The sequence below is a fragment of the Bombus terrestris genome, chromosome 12 (genome assembly GCF_910591885.1).
Source record: "Bombus terrestris chromosome 12, iyBomTerr1.2, whole genome shotgun sequence".
NCBI classification, from domain to species: domain Eukaryota; kingdom Metazoa; phylum Arthropoda; class Insecta; order Hymenoptera; family Apidae; genus Bombus; species Bombus terrestris.
The window spans coordinates 2874676-2895257 of record NC_063280.1 but is presented as its reverse complement, the minus strand read 5'-3'; the positions used below and the strand labels follow the sequence as shown (position 1 = coordinate 2895257).

Genomic DNA, 20582 nt, shown 5'->3' with positions numbered 1-20582 from the left:
CACGCGATATCCTCGGTTCACGCGTGTCGAAACCATCCTTTATGATCCTTCGGACCGTTTTCCTCGCCGGCGCCAGGATGCTTATTATCCATGGAGCGAGTCGTTAGTTGGAATAGCGGCGTGGCTTGCAGGGTGTCTCTACCGACGTGGTTTTTTCTCAAAAGGACACGGCTCTCTCGATTATCGCGAGTAAGTACGCAGGATGAAGGCAGACGTTTTATATGCTTCTCGAGATGTGGGTCTGATCGGACCGGCATACGAGGTGAGATCGGTGATGGACGATAATTGCCGGCTTCATGCGGATGAGGTTTTAGGTGCAATGTTTTTAAACGTTCGTGTTTTATGCGAAAAATATGTTTTTCATGGTTGTAGTTGAAGTTCTCTTTTGGTTTTTGTTTAACGGTTTCTCATCAGTTTGCCTGCGGAGTGACTTGTACATAATTCTCTGATTATGTTTTTCTCGATTCTGTTTATTTTCTTTGCAATTTAAATCGACCCTCTAGTAATCAGAAAGCAATTTCACAAACGCAACTTTCTCATAATAAGATTATTATTTATTACACTATTTCTCGAATTACGAACTATCATATTTGCTTTATGCCAAGCGAAAAGATAGTATTATCTCCTTTTAGTGTTCGCATCTGACACAATGACTCTTAACGATAACAAGCGACTCTGGTGAGCTTCGTCATGTCACATTCGTCATCTATGCCATGTGGCGTTAGTGAAATCGTTTATAAAGCCATCGAACAGCTTCCCTTTGTGATTCTCCCTTGGAACGGCCATCGTTCAACGATCATTAGGCCATAATGGATTTCTGTCTTTCGCGCATGGTCAACTTCGATACGCCATCTATCGATTTGCCCGCATACTTCGAAATCTCGACCGATCTTTCGTCGAATCCCAACTGCTGGGATTTAAGGCGGGTCATTAAGGTTCATCACGCTAAATGCTGGTATCGTTCAATCACTTTCGATCGATCCTTTGTTATTCCGAATAGAAGTTTCTTACTCTGGCTTCAAAGTTAATTCCAGTTCAAATTTGAAACAATAAATTCATTTTTGTGCAGAAAGGATTGTGTCTTTCAGGTTCTTTAGGTACTTGTACACGTTAATTATGGAAGTAAAGTCAGTTGATAGTTCGATGTTCTTTGTCCCTTCGACCATTTCCGTATTCGTCTATCAATTCTCAATTGTTAATTCTTGTATTAAGTTTGATAAAGGAACCGCTGTTAACACGTTAAATGCCATAGAGGTCACCGGTGACCGGCACTCAACTTGGTTGTGGCGCTGTGGGGGTCGCCGATGATCGGCGCACCAAGATTAGTAAAAATACATAATTTGAACAAATATCAATAGTTATAAATTTTTTATTATTACTATCGTCACTACGATGGTGTGACGAAATTAATGCATTGTAAAATATATAAAAATAGTTTTATTTATACATGAAATATAGGTCTACTATGTGCGCCCCCACCAGTGGCTGTCGGACATGTGAAAAACCCGCTTTTTCCGTATTTTATCTTAATGAAAAATGACCCTAAGGAACAACTTTCAACTTGAAAGATGTTTGATTGTAATTAAGGGCTTCGACAGGAAAGTAAAAAATGCTAAATCTTGTGACGGTTCCTTAAGATTATTACGGGTCCGAATAAGTATGATCGAGGGCTGGATTGTGGTTTATGGTAGGTCCCAGACGTAACAACATAGAACAATTATTTAGCAACATGAAGGAACAATATGAGATAATTGATAATCGCAAAAAGTAATTGAATCGAGCGAAATTGCACTACAGCGCCATGAGGGTCACCGGTGACCTCAGTGAGATAAATTCATTAATGATGATTATACACCGTAACATATATCTTGTAAGTAATATTTTAACATCATATGTATCGCGTAATAAAAAATTCATCGTGGTGCTACGACCAAACCTTGTACAACTGGCGTGGCAATCAACGTATTAATATTCGCGATTTCTCGTTCCAAGTTTCTCTCGATACATAAAAAATACTTTTGTCTATCGAAAGGAGAGAGAAATTGAGACATCAAAATGAATCACAAATAATCCAGTATGAAATGCTTAATTTTATAAAATCTCTCAGTGATCTCTGCCTGGTAAAATATAAAATGCAAAGTAAATTTATATATACTACAGTCAAATGACGAAACTGGATCATGGATAAGCATTTACGATGTGAATAGAAGTAACTTCTGAAAGGATCCAACAATAGCCTCGCCAGGGAAAATGGAACGAGCGCTGGAAAGCAGGTTCGCCGTACTACAAAATTCGCATGGAAGCCGCGAGAGATTTCTTCCATGGCAGACACTTTCACGGCTCGTTGGCTGCAACATCGATTACGATGTTAGCCGGCAGTGGCCGCCGTTTGATCGATACAAGGCGCGGCTAATTTCGAAAAAAAAGAAAAAAATTAAAATCCATTAATGCCTAGGCCACTTGGGTGCTATACTTTCATCGATGTCGCACGTGACGAAACCATCGAGTCCCGCCATGACGTTAATCACGCCTCTCTTATCCGATAGCTAACCTCCTTTACTTGACAAGAAATATTCAAGCAAGTATTTATATCTCGTAGCAACCGTCTTCACGATCCATTTATCTATACTTCACTTGCGATGGTCAAATTCACGTTATTATAATAGAAGGTTTAATAGAGAAGACTTTGCTAAAGATATGAAGACTTTTATAGAATGTTCCATTCTATATGGCACAGGTCGGCGCTTGCACAAGTACTTCGTCTATACAAAATTGGCGTGAAGATTGAAAGGATCTATTCTATCTTACTATACATATAACTTGGCTATATAACGTACATGCTCGTGTATAGGGACATAGATCGTTTACAGTTTAGTCCATTTGTAGTAAAATATATTATAAAAGATTACAATATATCTTACCCAATGCAAGTACGTTACTATGATCGGTGAAAGTTGGCGTATGCGATTTAGTGCTTCGAAGGATAACTCGTTAAAAGTTTCTGAAGGTGATTAAGATTCGATGGTAAAAGCTCGTATAAAATATAGAAGCAACCACAAGTCATACCTCAATCACCTTGACGATAAAGTAAATATCGATAAGTAAACAAATATCTCACCGTCACTATCGGGAAACAAAAACGACGATCATCGAAAAAGCATCAAGGGTTCCGTGATTAATAACCCGGTGCTGGCCACTGCAGACAGACGATCGACGATCAAAGCGGATAACAGGGACGATCGACTAGCGTCAAGAAGAGACTTCGTTACGCGATTTCCCGCGCTGCTACTCTACGATGAAACTCTCGCGAGCGCAAGAAATCTCTGTTCGATAAGGCCGTAAATCGAGAAAGCGCTTCGAGGCAAGGACCGAGTCTAGCTACCAGAACGGGTTAATATCTGCGAGAGTAGCTAGTTGTTACTCGGAGCCGGTCCAGGTCGAGAACAAGCGGATTCCGCGACTCAGAAGGCCGCCTGTTAGTTAGATGAAAGGCAATTATCGTAAATAAGACGTGTGCCCATCGGGTATGTGGGTGTTCCGCTCGTGCCAGATCCTCTGGATCTTGTTCTGCTTCTCACCAGCGGAAGTAGCTGCAAGAAGAAATTATGTAACGAATGGCTATCGTATCTGGAACACATAATCTGTCAATGTAATATGCAATTTCATCGGTTGATGGGATTATTCGAAAGGATAGAGGAAATGTTTTATTGTAGTACAACATATTGCAGTTTTATAGTATTGTACTGATTGTAGTACACGGATCTGTTTGTGATTTGAAGTCTGTTTGAACGAATTTGATATTAAAGAGAGATTGTTAATGTAGGGTACTTATGTTGAGGTTAAATTTGTTTGAGATTAAGTTAATCTTTTAAGTTTAAGTAAAGGTTTTTTATATTTTCTTTGAAGGATACTTTGAAAGAGCGTATTTTGTTTGAAAAAATTTGGCAAGAGAGGTCATATTGCAGTTAGGTTTACACAGTTGGTTTTTGTAACTAGGTTTTCTATTAAGAACAATACTTTTTTTTAAAAATATGTGTTTCCTTTAATGGATATTTTCGTGTATTATTTCTACAACTGGTTTTATTAATCCGTGTCTTTTAGCGGGACACTGTTATCGCAAATGAGGCGTATATTCGGCGTTGTTCTCGTGATTCATTGTTTCTTCGTCCCTTCGAACGAAGGCGAAAAAGGAACAGAAAGGGGAGGTTGCACCGGAAGGCAACCCCATTTCGTTTATCTTGCCGTGGTAACAAATCTGCGTCCATCAGCAGCTTTCGAACGCATTGTTCTACATCTCTGAATTAACTGACCTTTTGTTTAAAAAATTTTCCATAAATATGCTGTTGAAAATTATAAATTTAATACTAAAGAATACACACTCAAGCGTATGAGGACATATAAAAACATTTCAAACAAAACCAGTTTCTTTTCTAATTTCATTTTTTAATTATAAATTCCCATTTTCATCGTACTTAATCAATGAGATTGAGTTTTGAATCTAAACTTAATATAATTTTTGGCGAATGCACTCTGATTTATTTATACAATTAACTATTATAAACAATAGCAATTGTAAATATTCCTCTTCATATATCTTCAAAGATGAACGAATAAGTAACTACGTAATTGCGTAATTCATTTATAGCACGTTGATTTACATTTCTTAATTAACAAAAGCAGCGCAATTACATTCTTTAAGAAAACTTATCGTTCTGAGATCCCTCCCTGCACAGCGAGTCTCACTGCACCCCCAGTGTTATCAAGAAAAATTATAGTAGTCGCGATGATAGGAAGTGAACGTCGGCCACGCGAATAGTGCAAACTGATTCGCCTTTTCTCTTGGCGTAAGAGTCAACAGGCACGCAATCATACATCGTACGTAAGCACGTGAAGGGAAACTGCCGTGACAAGGCAGTCAGGGGTCAATCTTTTGTTTAGCCGCGACCTTTTGTTTCACTGTCTTGCAATTACTCACGTATCCGGCGCGGCCGTAAATTGGAAGGAAGCCTTTTCTGCACTGCACTTCCTCTATCTTCGTTGGCCGCATTTTCACCGTATCCTCGCGAGAACATCCTCTTTTCATGATTGACACCTCGGATGCGGAACTCGTAATTGCTGAACGCGTAAAAAGACATCCCGCCTCGAGTCGAGGTCCTTTTGTAACCTTCGTCGAGTCAAGGATAATGATTTAGCGGAATACTGCTAATTAACAGTTGGTCGCCTAATAAAAGCTTCATTTTTGAAAATAATTATCCTAATATCGATTAGCTATTATATCAAGAAAGAGAAGTTCTATCAGAAATCGTTCGAAGGTAGACAATAACCGATAGTAATAAACATTGCTTTTAAAAATATGTTTTGAAATTTATTGTTATTTGTGTCGTTCTTTCGCAATGAATTGAAAATTATTAATTGCGTGGACGATGATTGCGAGAAATGTACAAAAACTGAAGTTGATCAGTTTGTTTCCCCAAAGACTCAAATAATAAGCCTCTAGTCATAATTAGACCTAAGAAAGCTCGTTAAACGTTCCATCTTTGCACCAATTCAGATCTTTATGCTAAAAAATTCGCTTACTGAGGCAGAATCTCATCACCACGAGCGAAAACACGATCAATAACTCTGACCGTAAGCATAATTTACATTTCTATCAAACGTATCCAAAACCAGTCACCTATCTCTTTCGACTCAACCCGCCGTGATCATCTGTCTTTTTATAGATTCGTAAGCACGAACAAAGTCGAACATTAAGAACTGGAAGTCTCCATCGTAAGTCCTTTCAGTTCGTTTGTAGCGTATTTAAGACCAGATTGAGCAATAATTCGACTCAGAGTAACGGTAGGGAGTTGCTCATGAAAATTTCAAGGAAGAGAATTCGTTTTTCAACGTTCACACCCTCGAAAAACCGTTTATATATGGTGAAAAGTTCCTCGAAAAGTCCCCTCTACGGCGTGCTCCGCGGAATGTCCACTCTTTCGGCGGGTTTCCAAGTGACCGTTGCCAAGGGAGGCAAGAGACTCCACTTCAACGACCCTCCGCCGCTTTCTAACCCCTGCTCCGTCCAAGTAGAACGAGCCGTCGCGGCCTGGCCGTTTTCGAAAACGAGGAAAACGGTCGGACATGCTGGAAGAATGGAAGTTGATCGCTTCTCTTCGAAAGAAAAAAGGGATCCTGACGGAGGGACCGACTTGAAGAGCGTAATTTGTCGATGAGCGACTTCCACCATTTTCGTCCCTTCACTAGCTTTTTTCCATGTTACGTTTTTGTGATTCCTGACTACTTCTCCTTTGTGATTCCTGACACGTTTGGATGTCTGTGTGTTCCATCGATCCTAGCATCTTCTTTTTTTTTTACGTACGACATGGGCTGAAAGTTAGAAATGATACTATTTTACCCATGTCATATCAAATGATTTTTCTATAAACTTATGTTTAAACACGTTGCATAATAACTTTTCCTAGAGTTTATAAGAATTTCATATTTTAATTGTAGATATTACTTCTTCGATGCTCAAAGGTCTTCAGATACGTTCTATCTTTAATAAAGCTTCCGTATTTGATATAGATTATACGCCTCTTGAATCATATCCAGTTTACGGTATAAGTTTGGACAAATTAGCACTTCGTACGTTAGGTACACATAAAACCATACATAATATCAAGTTGTATCTAATAATCGATTGCCAGAGGTTTTAAAAAACCTATGGTTCGACCTACGATTATTTATCGCAGTACCCATTGTGCCGTCGAGCAAAATAAATTACAGGAGATAGTTAGTTTGTCGCTGGTAATTACGTCTAATGAGAGTCAGCAGAGCTTTGGGGAAAGTTTGAAGCGTCGGCACGGGGACTTTCTATTTACCCGCGCGGTGTCCGGTAATTGAGAAAAAGAATTAAGGGAGGATAGGATCGGCAGGCGCAACGAACAGCTCATTTAGCTACTCGTTGGACGTACCAATGTGACGGGGGAAAGAGCAGGAAAAAAGGCGGAGAAACTGATTTTATTCCCTTGCACCCGAAGCTTTAAAGAGTTTCGAAGGTGCTTCGAGAGGCCATTGAGAATCCTTAAGAAGCTTCCCTGCTTGGTAACTAATTAAAATTCTTCCCTCTTGAATCTTTGAAACTCCTGAGCCGATCAATCTGTCGAGATCTAACATTTCCCTGTTACGAGTCGAGAAAATATACCGTTCCGTGAAAGAAAACTGGATAAAATAAAGAAAAAGAGAATGATAACTCACGCACGTTCACTCGAACAATTCCAGTTAAGATTCCTTTGTCGACAGAATGGAAAACCGCGAGTTACGACCGCGGTTTCTCGACGATGAATGTTTTAACCCGCATTGACCTCCATGACAGTGGTCGTGATTATCTCAATCAGTGAGGCTAATTCTTCGCTGCCATTCGTCGTTGACCTCATCTTTAGTCTGTCGCTTTATTCGCCTTCGGCCTTTTTGTCCTCGTTTATTAAATCTTATCAAGATTATGATGTTCGCTTGAATGAAAACCGTCAAGTTGTAAACTTCTTGATTAGGTCGTTTCATAGAAGTGAAAGGTGTAAAGAATTATAAGGAATACTTATTATCGATACTATACTGAATATTTAGTATACGAGTTTAAGAATTTCCTTCCTTACAGAAAGAAAAATTTATACTAACTAAACTAGTTTTCTGTTGGTTATATTTCTATCATTTAATTTATAGTATAATTTATAGCGGCTATAAAAATATTTTTCCTTGCCCTTATTTTGTGTAATTAAGTGTTTCTTATCAGAGCGTACGTTTCATTTCCATAGTATCAAATTTACTGAATACTATAAAATTTAATATACCTGAACGTCAATTAATTAATACGTAAATATTATAATACACAAATATAATGATGTGCAATGCTTTATTACCCACTGTGATAAATAATTTTCATACGAAATCTATTTGTACGTTGTAAAACCTTAACGTGTGCTTTATAAGAAAATTTGTTGTTAAAATTCCACTATCGAAGTTAAATTTTGCGATCCAAGCAATCGGAGATTAATTGACTCCGCGCACGAACGAACCTTCTTCGAAAGTAGCATTTGTCTCGCGTTCTTTACCTAAAAACAAATGGAAGATTAAACCAATGAAAAGCACAGAAGCACCAAGCGTTTAATTAATTACGATTACATCTAGCAGCCACGTCTGAATCCTCAAAGTTCGTTTTGACGAGAAACGTAATATTCTGCTTTGCAAATTACAAATGTAGCGACACTGTTGTGACGCGTAATGTGGCGCAAACAAGTTTCGAGAACAGGGATACAGGATGTCTTAATGCGCTTGATGCCAGTGACCTATGATTGAGAGAAAACGAAGATAAAACTTCATTAAATGAAGAAGGATATCTTTCGATTGATTTTTAAAACATTTATAAAGATATTTACAAGATATACGAATATACAAAATATTTATAAGAAAAGACTATTTTTATTCATCTGTAACTAAATACTCTATCGTGAATTCTTGACTTAGTTCCAAAATTATTTTCATAATCTTAATTCCGTCAGGAAATCGAAACACCAAAAATTCTATTTGTATTATCCAACAATCAAATATTTCTGCCTGCGATTCTTGTCTAAATTTTAATGCTTTTGATTTTCCTATATCAGCGTGCCAAAGTTATAGATTAATTTCTATTCTTCGCTGAAATATTTTTTTCATAAATCTTTTATGTGCCAAAAATATATACAATAGATCTACTTCTATTATTGTATGATCAATCTATCTGCAAATGTATGAATTTATCAAAATTCTCATGTTACTCGTAATTTTCTCGCATCTCGCCAGTGTCAAGAAATTAAATCTACTGTATTCCTATTATTCCACAATCACATATTTTATCTTTGAGAATTGATTGTAAAATTCATCCAAATAAAAAAAAAACATGTTTTATCTAAAAATTTTCTCTCTCTTCATATATATATAAGAAAATAAAAAAATATATATAGTTTCTTTGAACCTTTTTATTTTATATATACATAAACTTGTGTCATAGTCCTAATTTCCTCGTGCCGTGTACCGTGTCGAAAGAGAGCCACCGACGTAAAAAATCAATGATACTTTCCCCCTTAGAGGCGTTAAAACAGCACTTCCTCGAAGCTATACGTCTGTACAGTTGGAGTAGTCTGCGGTGAAGGCAGTTTGCGGTCGCGAGCGAATGTTAAATTGGCCGGGCACGTTCGCGAGAGCCCGAAACGAACCGGAATTCACAGGTGTCTCCGCGACGAGCGTAAGCAGACAGGATTCTCTGGCCTCGTCTCGCCTTTGCCTTTCTACCTGTTCCTTTCTCTATCCGTTTCGTTCGTTCCTCTTTCGTGGCTGCAATTAACCGGTTTGTTTTGCAAACCGAGAGCTGCCACTTGTCACGGTGCAGCGAAGAAAAAAGTTCACGAATGAATGCTGGCTCATTTGCATGCCATTGTTTCAATATTAGCTCGGCTCTACGACCCTGTTCGGCTGTCCTGGGAAATATACGGCTTTCAAGTATACGAAGAAAGCGAATTTACTGGACGAGAAGGACACGAGAGAAAGAAATTCATAGAAGTATCATGATCTTTGTTAAGATTCTGAAGAATTCCTCTTCTCGATTCTTTCATAAAATAAGGCTTATTTAGAGATCTCGAGGAAGTTTTCTGCATTGGAATTGGTCGCTGCTAGCGTTACGGAAGGATAAAACCGCTCGAGACTCAGCATGAAAGTTGAGTGGAATATACAATGGCTCATGAAAGTATTTCAACACTTGCAGACACCTTTTGTAAATGTACTATGTCTGTTATATGAAAGATCTCGAAATCTCATTACGAGTCGGCTATCGTAATTGTATTGGTAAAGTTTGAAACAAATCTGAAAAAAAAATATATATAAGTTTCTACAATATATTTGGTGAAAATATATGCGTATTTCGCAGAAATCTCAAAAGTATTCAAGTAGCTAATTGCCCCTTATATTAATAACACACGGTATTCAGTGGAACCATCTTGAATACATATTATGTATTCAAAATAACTATCCATGCTCTATTGTAATTCTTCGTTAAATTAAATTCATATTTAATAAATTATTATTAAACATGAATTTAATAATTAATAATAAGTTAATTTAATAAATATCTTATAACTTCTATACACTCGTTTAGAAGTTACGTGCTCGTATATTTTAAGAACACTGGTCTCAATTTGATCGATATATAATAATTATGGCCCTGTCTCACTACATTTCCAGTGGAATTTCAAAACGTTCCACGTAACACTTACGGTATGAACGTGCAATTTTTCTATTATAATTGTTCAAATACTTTCATCAGCCAGTGTATGCAGTAACATAATATCATCGAATCGGTATTTCGAGATTTCCAACGTGGATCATAGGTGTTCTTTCACCAGATGCACTATACTTGCCAACCATTCTAAATTGGCTGATTATGCTTTGGGAGTCTGTTCGCTCGTCCTCTCCGTTGCTGGATAAGCTCGATGATTTCCGTCGAATTATGTAAACGAGCGGTCTGGAGCCGCTGCCCAACCCAAATCCGCCGTAATTGAGGCTGGAGATGTGTATTTGCGGAAAAACGAGTGGTTCCATGGAAAAATTCGAAGTACGTCGTGTATTTCACTGCTCTCATTCGCCTCGGGATTATTTTAATCGGTAGAATGTACCGTGAAGGTTTCACTACCCTCGTCGTCTTTAGAATTTCCTTTTGGAATTAATTGGCGTCGAGGAAGATATTAATTTTGCGTCGTTTCCATTGTTTAAAGAACAAAGGGAAACCTTGGCTTTACGATTCTTTATATCAGTTTGTATGCTAAATTCTTGGCAATCGTTGGTATTTCTTTGGAAGAGCATCAAAAATCGTTACTTTCATAGGAAATCTATTTAGCCAACTTATTATTTGATTTTATTATTTGTTGTAATTGGATTATGTGACATTTTATTCCATCACTCCAAAGCTTTGATCATTTTTTTGTTACAGCAAATTCCAATATACGTATATTTTCATATTCTTCAAATATGAGCACAATGTTTCTTAAATATTGAAATAATTGAAATTTTAATAATAATGTGAAATATTGTAAATCGAAATGAAGCTGTGATAATTTCTACCACGTCACGAGAGAAACCTAGAATCAAATATGTTTAGGTATAAAGTTTTATCACTTAAATGCATCGTTTCTTCGATACTATTTATAAATATCTCTGCTATCCGATCCGCGATACCATCAAAAATCCATAAATATCAATCACGTGGCTAAGATATTAAACTGTATTAAAGTGTAACCGAGTTTGGCGATAAAACGCATTTCGGTATTCGTTGTTCGCGGATGATTCACAGGTAAAACCATCATTTTCGCCGTGGAGAATGTATGGCCCTTAACGATAATTACAACAGTCGAGCTACATCAACGCGCTGAGTATCGTGAAAAAGAAAAATAATAATTCGCCATGCGTTCAGCTTGGTACCGTTATCTCCAAAAAAAGAGATCGAAGACAGCGACCGAGGTAACGAGCAGCGCAGACTGTGCCTTTTTTGATGATAAAACACGGGAGAACGTTTTGAGCAAATGAATTAATAGATCTCCAAACGCGATAATTCGTCGGCCTAATAGAAACGCAATGAAACTTCAGTAACAATTTTTATTAGCATCCACATTTCAAAATGCTTCTTTGTATATCAGTTCGTGTAGTTTTTAGTATTTTCCGTCCGAATGTTTTCATTCTTAATTTTCAAATACTCGATTTTTCTAAAATATTTAATTCCAATATTCCTAAAACATGATCCAGATATACTTTACTGCGATACGCACTTCATTCCTCTGTCAAACAATTTAACGATGTATGAATTTGATCGCAAAGCTCTGTCATAAATCTCGTTTGTCTGTTTACGACCTCGCTGGTAATTTCCACAAATTGCACGTAATTACGCGTATATTTTAGTCTAACTACGCGTAACATATTTTGACAGTGGAGTCGTGAAATATAAAAAGACGGTGTAACATAAAAAAATAAAACGTTATAGAAAATTTGACGAAGAAATTATCTTGAATTCTCCAGCGACTCTAAATTTTTCCATGTTACTCGATTTCCGCTACATAGTTTCTTTCCAAAATACCAGATCCTTCGGTAGTATTATCCTTTTTTTCGAGCAGGACATTCCTCCAGACTCGCACGAGGACACGGCTAACAAATAAAAGCGTTAATGAACGCGATACGTTCGGAAAGTGGAAGAGCCCGCTCGTAAATTAACGCTAATTCCCGTGAAAGTACCTATAATTTTCACCTATAATTTTCTCCGTGTTACTTCTTCGTTCTTATCGCTAAACAAGCGCGCGAAGCAACCGAAGAACGTCGGCGCCAAGCTTTTTCAAGCCAGTGCACACATGCACGTCGTGGGCGTGTAAATTTCTCAATTCGCGCATTTCCTAGGGCCTCGAGAAGCCAGCAGTCATTAATCTGGTTATGGATACCGCCAAAGCCAAGGTCTTTGCCACCAGACGGCTCGAGATTCAATCTCTCTTCTCAACTTCTTCCTTTCTCTGGCATGCTCGTGTTCAAGTACAACCATCAGGTTCCCTCTTTCTCCTGCTCTTAGTCTGTGCTAAGAAGAGTTAAAGGCAGGACGTGACACCTTTTATGCATGTACTCCCCTCGTTTCTCTTTCTTTCTTTTTCTGTTTCTCTTTTAATTTCTTTCTCTTTGCTGCGCTACGAATATTCGTACGAGTACCTCGGCATTCGAGACTTTTAAAATAGCAAAATGGACTGTAGGATTACTGAAATTACGCTGCATCTCGAAAGTACTTGAACACTTACCATAGAAAACTTTTATGTTCACATTGTATATGTTATATAAAGCATTTCGAAACACTACGACCGTAATGAAATACGATGGCCGTGATTTCGTTGGTTAAGTTTGAAACGAATCTTAAAATACGCGTGGAAATTGTAAGAGATATTTAACGCATTTCGTGTGTTCACAGCAATTTATGTACGTACGAAAACTACATATAGAGTTACATATAGAGAACTCGATGAGTTACAATTTCCATCCTTTTACAGGCTAGTACTTTGCAAATTCAAATTGTCAATTAATCCTATGTTAGCAAAATTGTACTTTTATTTGGTTTTAAAGCTAAAACTCAATATCTTCCACTGTCTTCGAAATTTAAAAGACATTGCTTATTGGAACATTAAAATATCGAAAGTCATTAAAACATTCAGACCGTCAAAATATTATTTACTTTTGCAATTATACCTTGGTTGGATCCAACATATCTTTTTTCCATTTTTATCTATTTCATATTAAAATATCCATTTTTAGTCATAACGCGATGTAAATATGAAAAAATCAACGAAAACGTACTTATCATATTTATTCTTCTGTATTCTATTATCATTACATCTATTATTATACATAATGATGTATTACATATCTATTCATGTGTATTCTTGTGCTATTTGATTGCTTTGACACGTTGGATTCGCCAAAACATACATTCACTGTAAAACCAGAGTCTTACAAGTAATTATTGCCAGTGTCCTGACTGTCTTTCTGTCGTTCGTTCAAGTTGATTGCGAGAATTCCTGAAGATTGCACGAGGTCGAGTCACCTCGGAGTAGTGCCAGCTGCCTTTTTACGAGCCCAAACCTCCGACCACGATGTTTTGGCCTGTTCCCCGTTCCATGGTCCTCGTTCTACACGCGGTGAACATCGTAGAACGACCGTTCGGATATTTCTTTCTGCGGAATGTTCGGGAAATTGCTTATATTTAAACGGTTAAGCACCCTCGCCGGCGCGCAAACGCGACCATAAATAGCGGATTATTACGAACGAACGCCGCGAAGGGGTATTGTCGAGGTAATTGTGCGATTACCGTTAACATTTGCATGTGTGTTAGTAGCTCATTGCCGATTAAACTTGGTAGCGCGACTCACTGATCACTCGGTTACTGATTACCCAGATTTTTCTTTTCAATTAATCTACCTCCGTTTTCTTTCTTCGTTTCTTTTTTTTTTTTTTTTTTTTTTTAATGAGAACTCCTGCTCACCTGCATTGATAATTGAAATATCCTATCATTAACAACTTGCATTATTTATATCATTGAAACTTAGAGAAATCATGGAAAAATGAAAGAAAAGGTTGTTAAGTACGAGATAGGAGAGAAGTGGTCGATAGGAGCTTCAATACTTGAAGTAGAAGAATCACAATCTTCTGTAATTAAAATAACGCTGAGTATGTTTAAATTTTTCATTTACATGTCACGTGCTTCGAATCACTTATTATGATTAGTCTAGAATAAAATTTATTAAATTTGTAAAAACACTCAACTGAATGCATATACAATTGTTTCATTCTGAAGCTTGAACTTTTTACGGAAGTTTTTATACGAGTAGCAATCTTTGAATATGTTAGAAGGATAAAAGTTGAGGCAGAGACGCCAAAGATAAATAAATTTTTGTTCGACATCATTTACTGATAAAACGACTGATTACCGAAGGGTTCGTCGACGACACAATTTCTAACGATGATATGCGTACAAATGCAAATAGGATTACGGAAGGCTAACTAGGGAAAGGCAAAGAGAAAGCTAAATCTCGTGGGCAATGGAATCCAACGGTCGAGCTGATTCACCTAACTCGCGTCTCCCACGAATATTCGGCAACATCTGGACGAACGAACCTGTTCCCCGTTAACGAGTCACGTTTCATTGCGTAGCTCTTCGAAATTTGCCGATCGGAAATCGAATCGTCCCAAATGACCATCGTGACGCGCATTTTAATTCACTCGAGGTGTAAAAACGCACTAATCTAAGGCGAAACTACTTGCTTAAATAAATCAGATATTTTCAGTGAAGTTGATTGTTATGAATTCTAAAGATTCATTTTTCGTATTAAGTGTTTATTTCATAGGAACCGCGTGCACAATCAAATTAATACTATTAATTTAATTTAAATTTAATATCATAATAATAATTTAATATAATAACAAACTATAATATTATTTAATATAATATTAAGTAATAATAAATTAAGGAATTCAAACATACTCGTGTAAATTGAAGCAAACCTCTATCGAGGTTTCAAATGCTTATAAAAATAAAAGATTTTGATTAAAACAAGTATGGCCAATTTTCTTAACTATAAATAAGCTGTATCTATTCTACGTAAAATTATAAAATTGTAAAAACTATTTGAGCATCAAAAATCTATAACTTATCGCTTGTTGATGCACCAACATTATTAATTCATAAATCATGCAAGAGAATCTTGGTCAAGATATAACAATTTACTTTGAGAAATGAAACTGAATTCCGGCAATACAAACGCGATCATGAATATATGTAAATTCGCAGATTGAAGCCATCTACAAATTTAGCAAGATACTGTTCGTTACAGACAACGACCACTTTGGCATCGCCTACAGGAGATGTTGGCATGACTAAGTAATTCAACGCGCATGAATACCCATACGGTATTCCGTATTCGGTAGACATCCACACCGTTAAATATTTAATAGTTCGTGCAAGGATTCGCCATCCTATATCCACGTTTCCCACCGTTTCTAACGCATTAACACTGCATCGATTACGTAATATTGGACCTTTTCGTAGCTACTGATACGAATAAAAAATTCATTGATGACTCTAAGGCATCAGTTTGCAGTCGTACTACTAACTGATACTGTACTCCTCTTCAAAAAGATAACCCAAGTGTGTTATCTTTAATTTCTCAATGATGCATGCAAAGTTTTTCGTCTGTAATGCATAATATCAAATATTATGAGCTCAGGATATGAGGCTTGCTGGAAATAAGTCGCAATATCGTAGATGTTTATATATGACAAAGAAAAACTGTTCTATATTAAGGTCGAAATGATAACACATTCTGTTAAGGAATTGCTCACTAGTTCGTGATCTATTAACGACTAAAGATTGCAGTATATATATTATATAAATTTGTAAGTATGGGACACGGAGAAAGATTAAACGAGTCTGAAAAAAAGCAAAATCTTGAACTAAAACAGCAACGGTTATCAGTAACAAGAATATTGAAAGTAATAAGAAGAAGTCGTAGAGTAATACACAATTTCTTAAAAAATGTTGAAGATTATGGCAAAAAGAAAAGTACTGATCGCCGTCATCGTTATCCGATCGTGATAAGCGAGTAATTTTGCGTGTAGCTTTCAACTCGCAACAAAGCAAATAATGGAGAAATGTAATGTTAGTGCCAGTGTTTCAAGTGTTCGTCGAGTTCTACTATCCTGCAAAAATATCAAGAGGCTAAAAGTGAGAAAGAAACCTTCGTTAACAACGAAACACGAAGTTTCGCTTTGCAAAAGAAAGAGTGCATTGGAAAAAGGAATGGAGAAGGGTACTATTTTCAGATGAAAAAAGATTCAACTTGGATGGTCCTGGTGGGTTCCAATATTATTTTCATGACACAAGAAAAGAGACAATGCCAGCAATTTGACGACAAATGAGAGGAGGCAGCGTGATGGTTTGGGCCGGCATCGGTTATTTCTGCAAGACAAATATCAAGTTCATCGATGGGAGAATGAATAGTGTCCGATACATAAATTTAATCAAAGAAGAAATAAATAATCATGCAGAACGCATTTCTGAACCTGATTACATCTTTCAACAAGATAATAAACCTGTACACACATCAAGATTGGTTCAATCATATTTTAATGAAAATAATATATATATTTTGCCATGCCCTGCACACTCCCCGGACCTTAATATTATTGAAAATTGCTGGCCAGAACTTGTTTACGGCAGATACGCGAATGGAAAGCAGTATCAACACGTACAAGAATTAAAAAATGCAATTGTACGCGAATGGGATACGTTAAGTCAAAATTATATCCAAAAACCATATAAATCGATACCAAATCGTATACTAGAAGTAATAGAAAATAAAGGGGGATGTACACATTATTAAATAAGTATATATGTTTGATAAGTAATTATTGCTAGTTACAATTTATGTTGATTATTATTTTCTTATTGTATATGTGTTATCATTTCGTTCTTAAAATAAAACAATTTTTTTGTTACACACTAAACCTCATAATATTTTTAATTATTTTCAACGAATCGCATATCCTGAGTTCATAATGTTTTGATATTATACGTTACAGACGAAAAACTTTACACGCGTCATAAAGATAACACACCTGGATTATCTTTTTGATGAGGAGTGTATCTGTTTCAAGTATCAAGCATTAACGTCGATAACGACGTTAGACAAAATGTGATCGTCGATAGCAGTGGATTTTTTTCAATTTATTAACACGTTAAGAAAAATTTATCAACACGTTGACTGCCACGTGAATTTTATATATTAGATCATCCCATAAGTTCGTGCCGACTTTTGTGTATACATTTCATATTTTAAAGAAAAACAAGAGAACTTTTATCGAGACGGAATAATGGCCCTACCAGAAAAATGGGAAGAAGTTGTACAACGAGAGGGGGATTACATTTTTTCATGAAACTGAAAGGTATGTAAACAATCTTAAGATATATAACCGCTCGAAAAACGGCACGAACTTATGGGATGACCTAATATTTTTCTCTGGAAACGCAATGAATTGGAGTATAGTACGCTATAATATTTCAGTTTTACAAAATATTATGTTGTATTTGCGCATCATTTTCTTGGCAGTGTTATCTAAGTCGGCCACGATGCTGAAGCTTTCTTAACCGATGAAATTTATCTTATTTCAATCATTTTAAAATATTTAGTAACATGGGTCTCCTACTGTCACCACTTTCCAATCGTATTATTCACATCTGTGTCAAGTATTATTTCAATTAGTTTATTCGAAAATTTGCATGTGAAATGTTTTCGGCAAAGCTATCGTCACTTTATAGCGCAACAATCTCATCTTTTGCCACATTTCCTCTATCTCTTCAGTCTACACAAGCGTTTGCAAGGGGATTCATGTGTCTCGATTGCATATTTGTACGTTTCTGTCTGGGCATTGGTTCCTCTTACGCTGCTCGATGCATAGCTTTACTATATGTACAACTGTTCGATCCAACCACGTACGGTTCTAAGCTTCTTCCTCGATTTCCTTGATCTTTTGTTTCCGTGCGTGCTTCTAAAGAGGAGCACGTATAGGTAGATTCTCTCCTCCTCATCCCTGTTAAACTGAGACTGTTTAACATCTCGCATATCCCGAGAAGACTTCTAGACTTCCCTTATTTCCGACATGTTAACATCTACCTGTTAAACCATAAATTACCTTCGACCGTTCAACCTACTCCCACACAATTATCGTACTTACCTATTCATTTACATATCTCACTTTACCTTTCATCTCGCCTGTCTTCTTTTTTTTACTATTCTCCGCCTCAACGTTAGCGAAACACAAATTTCTCAGTGACTGTGAGACTTTTCTTTTTATAAGGTTTTACGTTTCGTTCTCATAATATCAAATTTTTGTAATCATATGAAAGTATTACTAAACGATATAAAATTTAATATACTTTCAGCTAATTCATCCGGCTGTAAATGCTGTAACGAATGCAAATAATGTTCACAAATAATTTCTATAGCCACTGTATATTGGCAAAATCATTTAAACTATTCAAATTTTGTATTCATATGCTATATGAATATCGTATATGAATATAAAATTCCGATCGATTAATCGATTCTTTGATAATTCACATTAATTCTTTCTAGTTCCTATACTTATGTGTATCCTGTTCCAATACTTATAAACGAGAGTGTACATTTATTTCCCTTTCGATACAAGAAATCCCACGGCTTCTAACTGAAAATCATCTTCTGTCTCCGCCATTCACGCGCCTTGGAAGAGGCCATCAGCTCCTCGTTGCCGTGCGATTTTCATCTCTCTATCTTCGCTGACCTCGAAGTGGCTACTCTCGTCTCCGTTCATCTTTTCTGTCCACACGCGAGTTGAGAATGGAACGGATAGAGGGAGAGGCTGAAAGACAAGGAAGGAATATGTATATGAGAAAACGAGAGAGAAAGAGAGAGAGAGAGAGAGAGAGAAGGCCAGGGCACAACCGCAGACTGAAGGAATGCCTAATGAGCCAGACATCTCGCGTGGGAGCAATCATTTCCATGGGGACCGCTTGTAGATCGTCGCACGAAAACGAGCCACACGGCGAAATCGTAATTCAACGGGGCGGAACTCGGGGAGACGCGAAATTTGAATTTAAAGCGGGCCGAATGGCCGACGATCAGCAGGCCCGGCCGCCATCGCCGCCACCGAATTAACCTCCGTCCGGACTAAATCCTGCCTACGTGATTATATTTGCTCGTACGGCTGCTGGCCTGGACGATAAAGTCCGCGGAAACGAGGGATTTGCTTTTTAAGCTCGCGCCTCGGATTAACCGTTGCTCATTTATTCGGCATCGTTTTCGCCCGGTTCGCTCGTTTCACGTCGTTAGTTTTCGTCGTTATCTTTTCGCTCGTAATGTCCTTTCGATGCTGTCGCGATTCCCGACGATGATGGTCGAAGCCACTTCGTGCTCGTTCCGTTTCCACGTTTTGTTATCAACTGTGACTCGCAACGATTAGATCGTGTTTCCATGCTATACAATTTACGACTTATAGCGGATGCGGGGTGGCTATACCTTCCACTCTTTAAACGACCCTTTTTTATCACAGAACTCGGATTTCGAATTGCGTTTGGAGATACTGCGGGATTTTTTCTCCCTGCGTTCTTCTTCCTCTTTTTTTTCGTTTTTGCGAATGAAGGAGTACATCTACGAAATGTAGATTTCCACGTTTATCGCTTTTAAATTAGTGAAACACGTTTCGATAATCGGGTACTTTATTCTAAATCGTGCTGTTTCCATTTAATCGTACTGCCTTAAATGCAAGATCATACTAGAAAAATGAAAAACCGTATGAAGTAAATCTATATATCTATTTGCTACCAGCTACGTAAATTTGTTATATTCATGGTACACTACTCTGAGTAGCATTTCTTTCGAATTCTCTCGTTAATTCGATAGATAATGTCTCTATAACTGTAATAATTAGCGACATTCTACATCGACTTATATATAATCATTCCGTAAACCTCGACTTAAGAAGAATCGTTTAAATCTACGTGCAATCTGAACAAACTAAACAACGCTACATTCAATACGATCTGATCATTCCACGAAACAATTTCCACGGTAAATTCTACAGAATTTCAGTTAACCAATCGGCAACGAGAAGTCCTAAGCCGAAGCAATCTTTGTTCCATTTCACGATCCACTTTTCTCTTTCTTCTGTTTAACTCGACAACGTTCTAAAAAATGTGAAAGATCGAAGAAAGGTGGTTTCGCGACTCAGCTCGGTCGGAAGCTTTTTCCCCGTGGCTCGAGCCGTGGAAAGCCTGCAATCACAAGCAGTTGTGGTCCGATAGCAAAGCCAGAAAATAAGGCAACCGATCCTCTCGGTCCTGAGACGATACCAGTATCGACGTTCGACCGGGAGAACGACGTATCCCACCACGTCTCGAGCGAAGAGAAACGTTCTCGGCACGAGCGATTATCTTAATGTCTGCATCATGGTGGCAGAGGGACCCT

The 20582-nt window shown here is 37.3% G+C and overlaps 1 protein-coding gene and 1 long non-coding RNA gene across 8 annotated transcripts in view; one reads left to right on the top strand and one right to left on the bottom strand.

Moving 5' to 3' along the window:
- Positions 1–20582, top strand: part of LOC100649702 — a 398659-nt gene that overhangs the window by 223034 nt on the left and 155043 nt on the right. The window lies entirely within an intron of this gene.
- On the bottom strand, positions 4427–7315 carry LOC125386078. The gene is made up of 2 exons (XR_007225928.1): positions 7237–7315; positions 4427–6366 (listed from the first exon to the last, which is right to left on the bottom strand). It is a non-coding gene; the product is annotated as an uncharacterized LOC125386078 (long non-coding RNA).